Source organism: Hylobates moloch, unplaced genomic scaffold (genome assembly GCF_009828535.3).
Source record: "Hylobates moloch isolate HMO894 unplaced genomic scaffold, HMol_V3 SCAFFOLD_2, whole genome shotgun sequence".
NCBI classification, from domain to species: Eukaryota; Metazoa; Chordata; class Mammalia; order Primates; family Hylobatidae; genus Hylobates; species Hylobates moloch.
Genome location: NW_026652277.1, coordinates 115,243,784 through 115,258,289, shown reverse-complemented (window position 1 = coordinate 115,258,289; position 14,506 = coordinate 115,243,784). Strand labels below are relative to the sequence as shown.

The following is a 14,506-nucleotide window of genomic DNA, read 5'->3' as shown; positions in this document are numbered from 1 at the left end:
GAGAGGAGATCTAAGTTGGACAAACTCATGTTGTCCAAGTTTTTAGATGGCATGCTCTGGCCTTCTGAGCTAGAAACAAGTAAATAAGCTGGTGAGCTTTTAGGTAGGAAAATGTATTCATTTCATTTGATTATTTCATTTTGGTTAATAGTATCCCACAACTACTACATGTGGCAACTGGGAAGTCCAAGACTGTGGGAAAACATAGTGATAATTTATGCATTTGCTAAGAAGTTAAGATCTATATTATGGTTACATAAGTGAGGCCATTTTTAAATATTTTTTGACTCATCCTCTATGTGCCCTATATCACATAAAAAAAAACTTTGTGGTCTGAACACCCAGGGAGGGGGGAGAGAAAGGGGAGAGTTTAAATTTAGTGGGTTTAAAAATAAGCAACAGAGACAGAAAATGAATTTAAGATTTTTCAAGTGGAATGTCAAATACAGTACATAGTTCTCAAAAGAGAATGTTTAATGCAATATTTAGCAATATAAAATCAAAATTGAATTATTGAAATAATAGTTTGAGCAGTAAAGGAGAGAGGCCTCTCTGAAAAGTAGAGGGGGTTAAAGGAGACTTCAATTATATGAAGAACTTTGGAAACAAAGGTAGAATCAAATATAAGATGTCCTATTAACACTCAATCTTCTATGGATACTCCATTCCTTCTATTGAACTTATAATAGCTACACATGTAACTTCATGGAATGTTAGGTGCAGGACAGCAATATCACCATTAAAAAATGGAAACAAAAATGCTCAATAATGTTGATCTACACTCATAAACTTTATGTTTTAATAGAAATGATTATGTGGACTAAATCATATTGGAAGTCAATTTATGATTTACAGCCCCTAACAAATAAATTGAAATGGTAAAATTATTTTTTAAATGGATATTTGTTATTACCTGTGTTGAATATTAACTGCAAGTTTAAAAAGCACTCTTTCTAGAAATGTTGACTGATGACAATAGATAAGTGGACAGAATTCACAGCTAAAGCACAAAAAGATATGTTGCTAGTATATGTCCAATTTACACACAAATTAAAATACTTTGGCTCTCAGTCTACATTATTGCAGAGGACTTTACTCTTCAAGTTTACACATTCCAACCAATTCCACTATTTTCTTTTTTAAACAAACATAGTAAGATTTCACCTGTAAACACAGTGGGATTGATTATACAAGAAGCTGCATGGGGAAGCAAAATGCCAAAATATATTCTAGGCTTCACTACACACCTCTTGCAATATTGAACACTTTCTAGTAGTAGGTCTACATTCTCAGCCACAAATATGGAGATATCAGAGATTATTTTCATTGGGGAAAACAGTGTTCCCTGTTCATCCCTCTGACTCTTCCAGTAGACTTATTAATGCCAACAAGTCACAGTGGGAACAATTTGAAGACAAAACCTACCTAGAAAAACACGCATCACTAAACATAGTTATTTATTGAAAACTAAATTATGTTTTCTTTAAGCCTATAAGTTTAATGTGCTAATTATATAAACCATAAAATACAAAAGGAAGAGAAGAAAATCAGGTAAAATCAGCACCAAATTCATGAAGTTAGTGAACTCTAATCCAAGGAGGTAAATTAACCAGCCACTTGATCTCCATCACCTATTGTCCAATTTCCTGACACATCAGTCATGAAAAATGTGGAAATATACCCCCCAGTGATAGTTAGAGCATCTGGCCACTGCAGAATTATCCAAAGAGATGGTGTGAGCCCAAACGCAGGAATACATAAGAAACCATTTTGTAGATAAAATTCTATTTAAATGCAGCTGGCACTTCCCTCTCCATACCACACTACATCACAGCACACTGCACTACAGACACAAATAAATGCACACCAAGAAAAAAACATCCTAAACAACATTCTAGGACACCACTTTTCCCTAATACTGAAGCCTAGGCTGTTTCCTCAAAATCTTGTTCTACATCATCAGACTGAAACTCTTGCTGGGAAGGATGAAGATAATGGCAACTCCAACTGAGAGGCCATTCACACTACTCATAATTATAGAACAGGATCGCAGTAGTTAGAAAAGGGGTGGGGGACCGAGAAGTAAAAGAGGAAACCATTCAATCACAAAAGCCATTTCTTGCCAAGACTGAATACTAGGTCTTAACAGAAGTTCAAATACCTATATTTATCTATCACTTTAGTGAGAGCTGATTTGACAACTCATTTCATTAATTTAATTTAAAAGAGCCGATCCCAAGTAAGTAATTATTTAACTAAGGTTTTAAAACTAATCACTATAGTTTTCTTTAAAATCAAATTCCCTATAATAATTTCACAGTATGAAATGGTATCAATTAACAAAGCTTGGTTATACTTGTCTCTTACGATGCAACGAAAATTCTAACTAAATAACCTTGTATTATCACTTCACCTAGAAACCATCAGCATATTTTTGCTCCTTCAAGTAAACATTTTGGACTAACAGAATAGAAATTATAAACTATTTGTAATCAGTCACATTCTTGGAATTCATCAAAGAAAATCCTATCCCCACTCAAACAAAACCCATCTATTAGAATCAGAGGTGAAATCTCCTTTCAGGTACTCAATACTTCAGTATGTTCATATTAGCACTATAATTTTTTAAAATTGCATTTTTAGTCTACTCATTTTATTTATCAAGAGTGCTAAAATTTAGTTGGAATAATTCAGTACTATGACAAAATTATTCTTATTAAACTTTGTATATCAAATAAGCAAAAATATTCCAAAATGAAAACCAGAAATAGAACTGATACAAATCTCATTTTATATAAGCTAGTGATAGTAAACTAGCTTACAATGGGATGTCAATAACTGTAGATAGATAGTTTTTATTAGGAGGTGATGAGTCAAGACTCAATTGCCAAGAAACTAAAAACAAGAGAGATGAAGGTCTCTACCAGCTGTTGTCAAATTTTTCTATTACAAGTTACCTAAGGACCTAAGGTTTCATTTTCGCAACATTTTGGCAAGCATATTATGTCTCTCTTTAATTTCCATTGCAACTCACTGTGAAAGGTTTATGTAACAAAGTGATGGAATGCTAACCCCTACAACAGAAAACAATGATTTTTACTCTTGTTAATAAAAATTAGGGTTTTTAAATTTTTTTTAGTAATTTATTTCACTGTCACTAATGGTCTTATGATAATAATCATAGTATATAATCTGACACAATTGCTTTTAGAGAAATTTCTAGCAAAGGACTGCAGCCTCTGTGGGAGGTAACTGTTGGAATTATCTTAAACCACTACCTGTCTTCCACTACTATAGAAAAGGCCTTTAATCAAAATAATCCTTTTTCAAAAGAGCAACTTTTTTCCCTCTGCAATTCACTCATCTTAAAAGAGCACTATAGCTTTTGTGCATAACTTAATTCATTCTTCAAGACAAGTACAAAATTTGTCACTGACATTTAGCGCCAGCCGTAGGCAATGGATAAAATGAACTAGTTAGCAATTTAACCTGTAAAAAAACAGAGTGGGATGAACAATTTTCTGCCATCAAAGCAAATGGCTAACATTTAGCAGGATTTTATTTTTATTTTTCAGCCCATCCCATCTTCAAGAAGAAAGAAGTCAGGCTAACATTTTTTCAGGGTCCTAAATCTTCCTCTCAGCCTATTCCTTTAATGGTTTCAAGTAAATGACTATCCAGAGGATAATTAGGCACTGTGCTGTCGCATCGTGTCAGGTCACAGCTGGATTTAGTCAGCATTAACCTTTGGGGAGAATTGGAATATCAGTATCATTTAAAATTAAAGACGTGTAAGCAGGCATTTCTAGAGATGTTAGAAAAGTAATTGTCTGTAAATTGTTTGACCTTGAGATTTAATTGCATGCACAACACACATTCTAGCAAGAGCCCTGGACTGTCTTCATTCTTTTACCTCCAAACCTCTCACTCCACAGGGCCCATTAGGCTACCTGTGGCTTTTTCAGTAAAATATTAAAGATTTTGGCCTTCAATTTAAAACAAAACCTTTGAAGCATTGCTCAGTATACTAAAAATTTGAAGCAAACATGCTTATCAATCAGAATACCAATTTTACTACATATTTTTAAAAGCATACATACTATAGTCATGTTTGAAAGCTAAGTTTAAATCTCATCCACCCCCCTTCTTTTCTGCTAACAAGTTTGCATATTTTGCCTTATTCCCTTTTTCCCTAATGAGACAGCTTATGCTTTCAAAGTCCCTCAAGCTAGGCAAATCTCTGCACCACTTCCACTGTTAATAATGAAACTTCGTAATTATACAAATCCAAGGTGGCCAATCAGCTTTCCAGGCTGAGCCTTCGGGTACCTCATAAATTATTCATGTGACACTCAGGCCTGTGAACTCACTTGCTTATATTAGAAGCCTAATTAATATTTAATCACACGTGCAGAGGGCACTTGGAGCTGCACTGTCCCTGAAAGAAGGGTAAATATAAATGTGCATATGCCTCAATGTAAATCTCATTCAGTAGAAAGAGGAAGTGTCGATGGACATGCAGAAGTGACCATGAAACACACTAGGTATGATCCAGCCAGTATGATTCACCTCTCTTGAGCCTACTACACGCCAGGCACTGTGTGGGACCCTGAGAAGAGGAAGTCACAATCCCCATCCCCCACATCTCCTACGAATCCTTTCTTTCTAATCAAGGGATTTCAAAATTTTGACAGGTAAATATTGTCTTTTCAAATTTTAAATGGAAAAAAAATTGAACATAGTTATCTATCAGTCTAGAAATGGATGATATGCATCCATATTATCAAAGGATATTTGGCTTTGGATAGTTTTCGTTTTGTTTCTTAAAAGGCAGAAATACTGTTAAACAACAGAATACCTCTGTAACCTTTTCTGGGATTTCACTATATTTTTTCTCCAGGGGAATGAGCTGGAAAAGAGAGCCAAACATTATCTGGCTTGGCAGGCTTACAGATGACTACTGTTTAGTGGAATTATGCTATGTTGTACTAAGAAAAATAAAATATGTTCTTTCAAGGGATGAGGTGAGAAAAAGACCGATAGCTAATCACGGTACATCAGAAGTCTGTAAAATGATGAAACAGACACTGAGAAAGAAGCATGAGCTGGGTCCATAGACCTAACTGTTGCATAGAACTGGCACTGTCACCCTGTGAGATCTCTACTCCCAGATTACATGGCTTTGAAAGTACAGCCAGTGGCATTGTTTCTAAAGGTCTCTTCTGTCTTTGATGACATCTCCATTCCACCAGAAATGACTCTATATCTTTCCCCTGGAGCCACTATGCCACAATCTTCACTGTCTGCAACAGCACATTAAGAGTCAATAAAGAAACAAAGTGTACAGTCCTTTGGGCAATTATATTGCAGTAGCCCCAACACTTCACAAAATGATTTTTCTGGGACCCTTTAGTGGGTGTCACGTGATGTGATAGTATTCCTTTAACCAAATGCAAAAATGGCAAAGAGTGACAGATGCTTTATGTTAACCCTAGGAAATGATATCACTGACAACCCTGTTATTTGTTTGTTTATTTATTTATTTATTTATTAGAGAGACAGGATCTCACTCTGTCACCCAGGCTAGAGTGCAGTGGCACCATCATAGCTTACCATAGCCTGAAACGCCTGGCCTCAAGCAATCCTCTGCTTCAGTCTCCCAAAGTGCTGGTATCACACACATGAGCCAACTCGCCCAGCCCACCGTATTATTTTCTTTTACACCCTAAATTAGGATGTGCCCAAATGGGGTCTTGATAGCTCAGAGTTAAGTTAGTAGAAATAATGGTTGCAAACACCTAATTAGGACTCCTACTAATATTGCTTCTTCCTAGCCAATAGGAACACTTCTATAGATTTGAGGAACATCCATGATAAAATCCTGTTGCCTTTATCCTGGTTTGTCTCAAATAACCTCACCTAATCTTCTGGGTTCCCAAGGGCACTACTGCTAAGGAACACTTTATCCCAGGTTGCATAGTGTCCTGATTGACTCTAATTCTTTATCAATGCATTGCTTTGGGAAGTAAGAAACTGTACATTGCTTTATCAATACATTGCTTTGGGAGTAAGAAACTGTACATAGATATAAACCATATAGACCAATGAAGAGTATGCCTTAATCATGGGAAGACAAATAATGATTGGTCTATAATACAATGAAGTTGAGTCCCTAAAATCTGAGTTCATATTTCAGCTCTTTTTATTGCTACATGGCTTTTGAGAAGCTAAACATTCTCCTCAAGTCTCAGTTTTGTCATCTATATATACAATGAGTTTGCTTATATATATATATATATATGATTAAGATAATGGACGTAAAGCATTCATTAAAGTTCCCGGCATGCAAAAGGCACCCAGACATGCTAGATAATATACACTTATCAGGACCCACAATTCAATCATTTGTCCATTCTTACCCCAACCCTCTGCTAATTGGAATATTATAAAAGATAACCAGAAACTATGGTACCTATTTATCAAGAGAATGGTGGATTACCTCTTGGGCTCTGTTTTCAGCAAGATTCCTGATGAGATCCATTGCTTTCCAAAGTTGCTCTGGATCAGGCTATTACCAGCAAATAAAGAGAGGAGAGGGCATGGCCATAATATCTTGTACTATTAGGAAATCATTTCATACCATCTGCAGCCCCTGATTCTGTGCAAACTTTGTTCCTCAGTAATTACAGCCTAACATTCAGTAGGAATTGTGACTCTGGGAAGTTAGGTTTGGATTAAGACAAATTATAGGGTGTGTTACGCTACAACTCAGGGTTTTTTCTGGGGATTAGGAGAAATGAGAGAAATTGAGGTAATCTATACACAAATACTCCTTCTGTTCCCGGCTCTGTTTTTGGAAAAATCTTGAGAAATCGCAAGGTGTAGAATCTAGCAGTCCTAGGTGTGCCACCAACTCTGGGATATGGATGTAACTGAAAGCCCAATTATATGATAGAACTGAGGCTGTTCAAGCACTTTATGCCTCAGTGAGGACTGCCTCTAAAAGGGGAGGGTTTGAGCTTGAAGGTGGTGGGAGAGGTGGGAGGTGTGTGGAAAGCAGTGGACTCAACTTTGAAAAGCTACAGATGGTAAGGAGAACAGAAGCAGAGGACCTGAGGTTGGACAGTCCAAAAAGGTACATTCCCATCAATTCAACAACATCCAACCTTTTTAAAAATATATACCCACAATCAGGCAGTCCTCTAACACATCCTTCCAGAGATAACATATTTAGCAAATAAGTAAAATTATCCAAACTACCACTGCATGGCAGGCTGGTGTCCAGTGGTCACATAGTGGTTAGGCACAAAGCCTAAAACTCTCAAACAAAATTAAATTTTACTTCCAATGTTCACCTCTAATATTATTTCTGACTCTCTAACAACAGCCGTCTGACATCTTGCTGGCACTACATGTAACTGATATTCTATCTCCCATCTCATTCCATAACCCTGGATAGCATTTGTCAAAGATTGGTCCAGGAACAACATGCACCAAAATCACCAGGGCTATCAGCCTGAAGCTTACATAATTTGGTGAAGTCATTTTAGGGAAAATAAAAGAATATCTGAATTAAAGTTAGATACAAATGTGACTATTTAGCATGAGAAAATAAATCACAACAAATTATAGTTGTCCCCTTAATATTTGTGGGAGATTGGTTCCAAGACACCCTGTGGATACCAAAATCCCCAGATGCTTAAGTCTTTTATATAAAATGGTATAGTATTTACATACAACCTAAACATAACATCCTTTAAATCGTCTCTAGATTACTTGTCATACTTATTACGATGTCTACATATCACTTCATCCTCATGGATTCAACGTAGTACTCCACAGAAAGCAAATTCAAGATTTGATTTTTGGAATTTAGTGAAATACTTTTTTCCAAATATTTTCAATCCATGGTTGGTTGAATCAGCAGATGCGGAATGCACAGATACAGAGGGCCGACTGTACTGGAGACTTGGAAATTAAGGTCACACTAGAAAATTTACAGTGCTTGCTTAGAAATGGTTCCTAGTGGAAACCTGGTTCTCCTCTCTTTCCTCATAAAACACTCTAGAATTCTCAGTGACTTCCAGAATTCCACACAGTTAGTGCAAGTGAAGGGCCCTGCCACTTAAGCCCAGCTACCATCAAAATAAATCTGCCTTCACCTGAGATACTTCTTAAAACTGAAGATGCCTCGACTTTACCTTAATCACTAAATTAGAAGGTGTGCAGGTGGGCTCAGGAATCTCCATGTCAGTACATGCAACTCTGAGGACCACTGCTCCAGATAATAATAAAGTACTTGAAGTCAAGAATCATCTTATTCACCTATGTCATTCCTTTTGCATATAGTAATTTCCTAGCCTATAGCAAGTGCTCAACAAATATGTTGAATTACGAAGTCATTTATAAATGTGTTTTACTACCCTACAATATATTTCTTTGAATCACTTCAGCAGTTAGAACCATGTCCTGAATGTATTGGGCTCTCAAGAAACTAGAATAAACTGCAATAAAAGCATCTAATTTGGAAAACTATGCCCACTTGTAGAAAAACTGGTTTGTGTATTCATAAAACTGATATAATTCTTCTCAGAAAAAAAGAAAAATTTGCCATAGCATATACAGTGTTGAAAATCTCAAGCTCTATGTGCATATACACATCTTTTTACTCTCCCATATTTGTCAACAATATCAATGACAACATTTAAGAGATTGTATGGGAAAACAAGGAGCATGTATATGCCTAACTGTACAGCTCAAGTGTCTGAAACTTCCCGGGGTGTCCAGGAAGTAAGGTAATTGTGCAAAGGGCAAAGTGAGCTGTGAGTAACTCAGAGCCACAGCTCCTCTGCTCCTCCCAGTGGTAACCATGTTGGAATCAGCCCATTAGGGCCAGATTTTTCAAGAGACGCTGGAAACCAAATCATTATAAGAAATCACTTAATTTTTAACTGCTCTTGATAACTAACACAAAATTTTAAAAGGCATTGAGTTGACTAAACAAAACATGTCTGCAGGCCATCAAAATAAAATACCTAACAGAGAGTATTCATAGATAACAATAAAGTTAGAAATAAATATCCATATTACAGCCTCTTACAGTGTGAAAGCTCCCTAACTAGACTATAACCTTATCAATAACACTTTTTATGTATACATCTTTGAGCACAGTGCCTTCCAGAAATATTTGATTCACTGTTGAATCCTAAGTACCTAGTATTCTACCAGGTACAATAAATAGGTATGGAATGAATGACTGGAGCAGGATTGATCAACCTTACAGATGAAATTCAAGAACATATTACTAGGTGAACAAAGCGAGCTGAAAAAATATTGACAGAGTATTGTTCCATTAATTCAAATTTAAATATATATAACACAATAATTAGAAAGTTTACAGATTCACATATATGTAGAATAAAACATAAAGACAAACAGAAATGATGAACACAATTTAGAATACTGGTTACCCCTCAAGAAAAGTGTATCAGGATTGTGAAAGCACAAGGAAAAGTGTATATCTGTAATTTTTCTCTCTTAAGTTTGGGTGATTAATACGTGTTGTTAATTAGATCCTTCTTAATTTTCTACATTACTGAAATACTTCATAACAATTATTTAAATAAACTTTTTATTTTGGAATAATTTTAGATTTACAGGCTGCAAAGTTAGTACTTAGAGTTTCTGTTCCTTTACCCAGTTTCCCCCATCTTACATTAGTTAATATCTTATGTTAGTATTGTATAATACATTTGGGTCAAAATGGAGAAACTAATGTTAGTACATTACTACTAATCAAATGCCAGACTTTGTTTGGCTTTCACCATTTTTTCCCATTAATGTCTTCTTTCTGTTTCAGGATCCAATCCAGAATACCACATTGCATTTAGTTGTCAAGTCTCTCCAACCCGTGACAGTTTCTCAGTCTTTCCTTGTTTTTCATGACCTTGACAGTCTTAAGCAGTACTGGCCAAATATCCTGCAAATGTCCCCTGTTTGGGCCTTTTCTGTTATTTTTCTCATGGTTAGATTGAGGTTATGGGCTTTTGAAAAGGAATCAACAGAGGTTAAGTGCCCTTTTGTCATGTCACATCAAGGGTACATGTTCTCCACATGACAACATGATTAATGGTAACTTTCATCACTTGGTTAGGATAATGTTTTCCAGTATTCTCTACTGTAGAGTTACTGTTTTCCCTTTGCTCACTCTATGCTTAGGAAATGATTCACTAAGTCTAGCTTACACTCAAGGGGAAAGAGTGGAGGGCAAGGGGAGTAGGGGGCAAACTGAACCCCACCTCCTGTTGAAGGGAATATCTACACATATGTAATAATTTTATTGAAAAGAAAATTATTGAGTATAGCATAAAAGGAGAACAGGAGACTTAAGGATTGGGAATTATACTCCTAGGAAACGTCCTATGACCTGTGGAAACAATAGTATTTCCTATTTTTGGGATAAATGCATATGCACATTCAAAATGTCAAAACAGTCTCTTCCATAACTTATTTCTTCCATTAATAATTCAAAGAGTAATAAATTTTCAGGTAACTAGTCTGTAAGCCTAATACTAATACTTGCTTTAATAAACATGCAATAGTTTTATTTAAAGGAAAATTTTCCCCATAAGCTTTGGACTACCTATTGTATACAAGAGAATGGACTGGCACTGTGAAAAATTTCTTCTAAAATATGCACAATGTTTAGTTCCTGCCCACCAAGAAGGCTACAATCTGGCATAAAGAGAGAGGTCTTGGGTATTTTGAAGACAAGTGCCGTACAACAATAGCCTACATCATACTGGGTTTATTGCCATAAAAGAAATACTAATTTAGTGGTACATGGATTTGGAAGAGGAAAAAATGAAATCCAACTGAGAGGTATCTAGTGAGTCTGTACTACCTGTGTATCATCTCTAGAAAACCCTCATCTCTTTTCAAAGAGGCACAATATCTGAGATTTGGAGTCTTGATCAAGTTCAGTGTTAAGTTCCACAAAAGATAGCCATAAGAAACAAAACCAACATTGCTATAAATATAACCAATGCCACAGCAGGGAGGGTAGAAAGTGGAATACAAAAAAATTACAAGAAAGAGAGAAAGATTAAAATTCTTCACTGTATCAGTCTACTGCCCAAAAAACACTGGACTGTCTCCTACTTGTTAATATATCAATCCTCTGCTCAGCTCTGTGCCAATTTGTATTATCATACTTCTCCTGTCTCATTTCTCGCCAGTCTCAACATGGCCCAACCGCTTCTGTTACTTCAACAGCTTGTTCTACTCTGCTTTCTGCTCAGTTTTCAGCGTGGGGCCTCCACACCCTGTATATTAGGCAGGACCCTTCCATTAGAAACAATTTATACCTTCAATTTAAGTAAAAAAAGAACAGGAGGGGTATTGGCTCACATAACCAAAAATTTGGGGCAAGATCAGGACACTGTCTCTGACCCTTGGCTCTGACTTTCTCTCTGGTTATTCTAAGGGAGGATCTCCCCTCATATTGCTCCCTGGCTGCTCCAGGAACACATCATCACAGCCTAATCATCTCAGAAGAAGGCTTTTTTTCAATCAAAACTTCAAGATTGAGTCTAATTTGCTAATTGGCCAAGCCTAGATCACATGCTTACTCCTGATTTGGGGAAATGTAGGGTAGACAGCCATCATATTCAAATAATCAGGATAAGAGATAAAAGAGTGATGATTCCTCAGGGTAATATAAACATTTTGTTATCATAAGAAGGTAAACTGAGGGCCAGGAGCGGTGGCTCACACCTGTAATCCCAGCACTTTGGGAGGCCGAGACAGGCATATCACTTGAGGTCAGGATTTCGAGACCAGCCTGGCCAATATGGTGAAACCCCATCTCTACTAAAAATACAAAATTAGCCAGGCATGGTGGCGTATGCCTGTAATTCCAGTTACTTGGGAGGCTGAGGCGGGAGAATCGCTTGAACTGAGGAGGCGGAGGTTGCAGTGAGCCAAGGTTGCACCATTGTACTCCAGCCTGGACGACAAGATAAAACTACACCTCAAAAAAAAAAAAAAAAAAAAATTAAAATTAAAAAAAAAACAAGGGTAAAATGAGTACTTATTGGGCAAAAATAATTGTGTCTACCTTATCGTATCTATGTCATTTCCCAAGTAAAATTGACTTGTTTATCTCATTTACCTCCTTGGACAACTCCCTGCTCTGTGCTGTTTCTTTGTGTTGCTGTCTCATGAAATTTGTCAACTGATCTACCATTTTTTAAAGTTTTACTTACCCTTCAATAACCTGTTTACCTGTCACCTTTTTTGTTAAGGCTTCCATTAATGCACTAGTCATGTAATTGCTCCCTGATTCCATAACATGCACTTGTTCTTCTATTTAGTATTTATTCCATTCCACCAAATATTAAGGTAATTTGTTTAATAGAAATTCTTCAAGAGCAGAAAGGGTGCCATATACATCTTGGCTTTACTTGTCTCCAAGCAAAGTGCCATATACAAAGGAATCATCTGTTAAACATTTGCTGAATTAGAGATCATCCAAATCCTTTCTGCCACAAAACCCCTTCCCTATTAATTATTTCTTATTTTGATAAGCCATTTGTTCTGAATTCCTCTCCATATTTATATGTAGTTTGATGCTGTCAGCTCTGCCAGCCTCTAGATCTTACAGAATCTACCTGATCCTCATCAGTGGGGTCAGCTTTGTCCCAATCCCTAAGTCTATGCTAAATTGAAATGGAGGAACTTAAAGCATTTCAAACAAATTGGAGAATAACATTAAACCAGTTCCCCTTCTGTTCAAGCCTCTGCCTTAATGACTTATGTGATACACATTTCTACCAGAGCTAATTCTATATATGATCTATGGAACACAAGGTTTGCATGTGCTATGGTTTCAATGTGACCTCCAAAAGTTCATGTGTTGGAAACTTTGTTGCCATTATGGCAGTGTAAAGAGGTGGGGCCTTTGGAAGCAATTGGGCCATGAGGGCTCCATTCTCATGAATGGATTAATGCCATTATTGTAAGAGTAGTTTAGTTACCACAGGAGTTTGGCCCCCTTTTCTACTCTGTCTCATGCGTGAGTTCCTGCCTTCTGCTCTTCCACCATGGAATGACCCTCACCAAATGTCAGTGTCATACTCGGACTTTTCTTTCTTTTTTTTTTTTTTGAGAAGGAGTCTCGCTCTTTCACCCAGGCTGGAGTGCCGTGGCCAGATCTCGGCTCACTGCAGGCTCCGCCCCCCGGGGTTCACGCTATTCTCCTGCCTCAGCCTCCCGCGTAGCTGGGACTACAGGCGCCCGGCACCTCGCCTGGCTAATTTTTTGTATTTTTAGTAGAGACGGGGTTTCACCGTGTTAGCCAGGATGGTCTCGATCTCCTGACCTCGTGATCCGCCCGCCTTGGCCTCCCAAAGTGCTGGGATTACAGGCGTGAGCCACCGCGCCCAGCCGGACTTTTCAACTTATCTACCATACTCATGGTTTGGCCTCCAGCACCATGAGCTGAATAAACTCTTTTTCTTTATAAATCACCCAGTCTGTGGTATTCTGTTACAGCAACAGAAAATAGACTAAGACAGGAACTCATGCATGAGACAGAGTAGAAAAGGGGGCCATATAATAAGCATGCCAAAGCTTTACAGCCAAAAGCTGCATGACCTCAAGTAATCTGAGGTCTTATTTGTTCATCTGTGAGAGGCATTTTTTTATTTTTCTTGAGACAGGGTCTTATTCTGTCACCCAGGCTGGAGTGCTGTGGTACAATCATGGCTCACTGCAGCCTTGACCTCCTGAACTCAAGGGATCTCTCAGCCTCAGCTTCTCATGTAGCTGGGACTACAGGCCCACCCCACCATTCCAGGTTAATTTTTTTTTTTTGTAGAGATGGGGGTCTCACTTTATTGCCCAAGCTGGTCTTGAACTTCTGGGCTCAACCAGTCCCCCTGCTTCAGCTTCCCAAAGTGCTGGGATTACAGGCTGTAGCCAATATGTCTGGCTTAGAGAGGGGTTTTTTAAATGCTTAATTTCACTGAGATTTTAGAAGTATAAAATAAAATAACAAATATAGAGAGTCAGGGATAACATCTGATATATGAAAGATACTCAACAAGTGTTAATAGTCTGTGCTAAAGTCAATAGACGAGTTGACCTACCTTCCTTTTTTCTCCATAAAATCTTCCCATCAAAGAATCTTGCAGAGATATGCTCAACTGTATGACCCAAAATCATATTAGGTGACTGAAAATTTAATTGCTATAATCCAATAACTTTTTGGAAATCCCAAATGAATGAGATTTTTTCTACAAAATCCAAGCCAAAGAAAAGTCTATGTCCTAAACTGACTAAACCTCTATCTTCCTTCATTATCCTAAAATCCTAACTAGTCATGTCCCCAGAATTATATAAATGGCCACTCTATATATAATTTCCAGCCTCAAATTATTTCATAATTGCTTTTTTCTAAGACCTAGAGCTAGGGTTAATGTCTTACTTAGATCCATGTTTTGCT

At 37.2% G+C, this 14,506-nt stretch overlaps 1 long non-coding RNA gene across 1 annotated transcript; it reads right to left on the bottom strand.

Moving 5' to 3' along the window:
• Positions 1-3,623: 3,623 nt before the first annotated feature.
• Positions 3,624-7,931, bottom strand: LOC131382850 (uncharacterized). The gene is made up of 3 exons (XR_009212432.1): positions 7,786-7,931; positions 6,500-6,568; positions 3,624-3,745 (listed from the first exon to the last, which is right to left on the bottom strand). It is a non-coding gene; the product is annotated as an uncharacterized LOC131382850 (long non-coding RNA).
• Between the last annotated feature and the right edge of the window lie 6,575 nt (positions 7,932-14,506).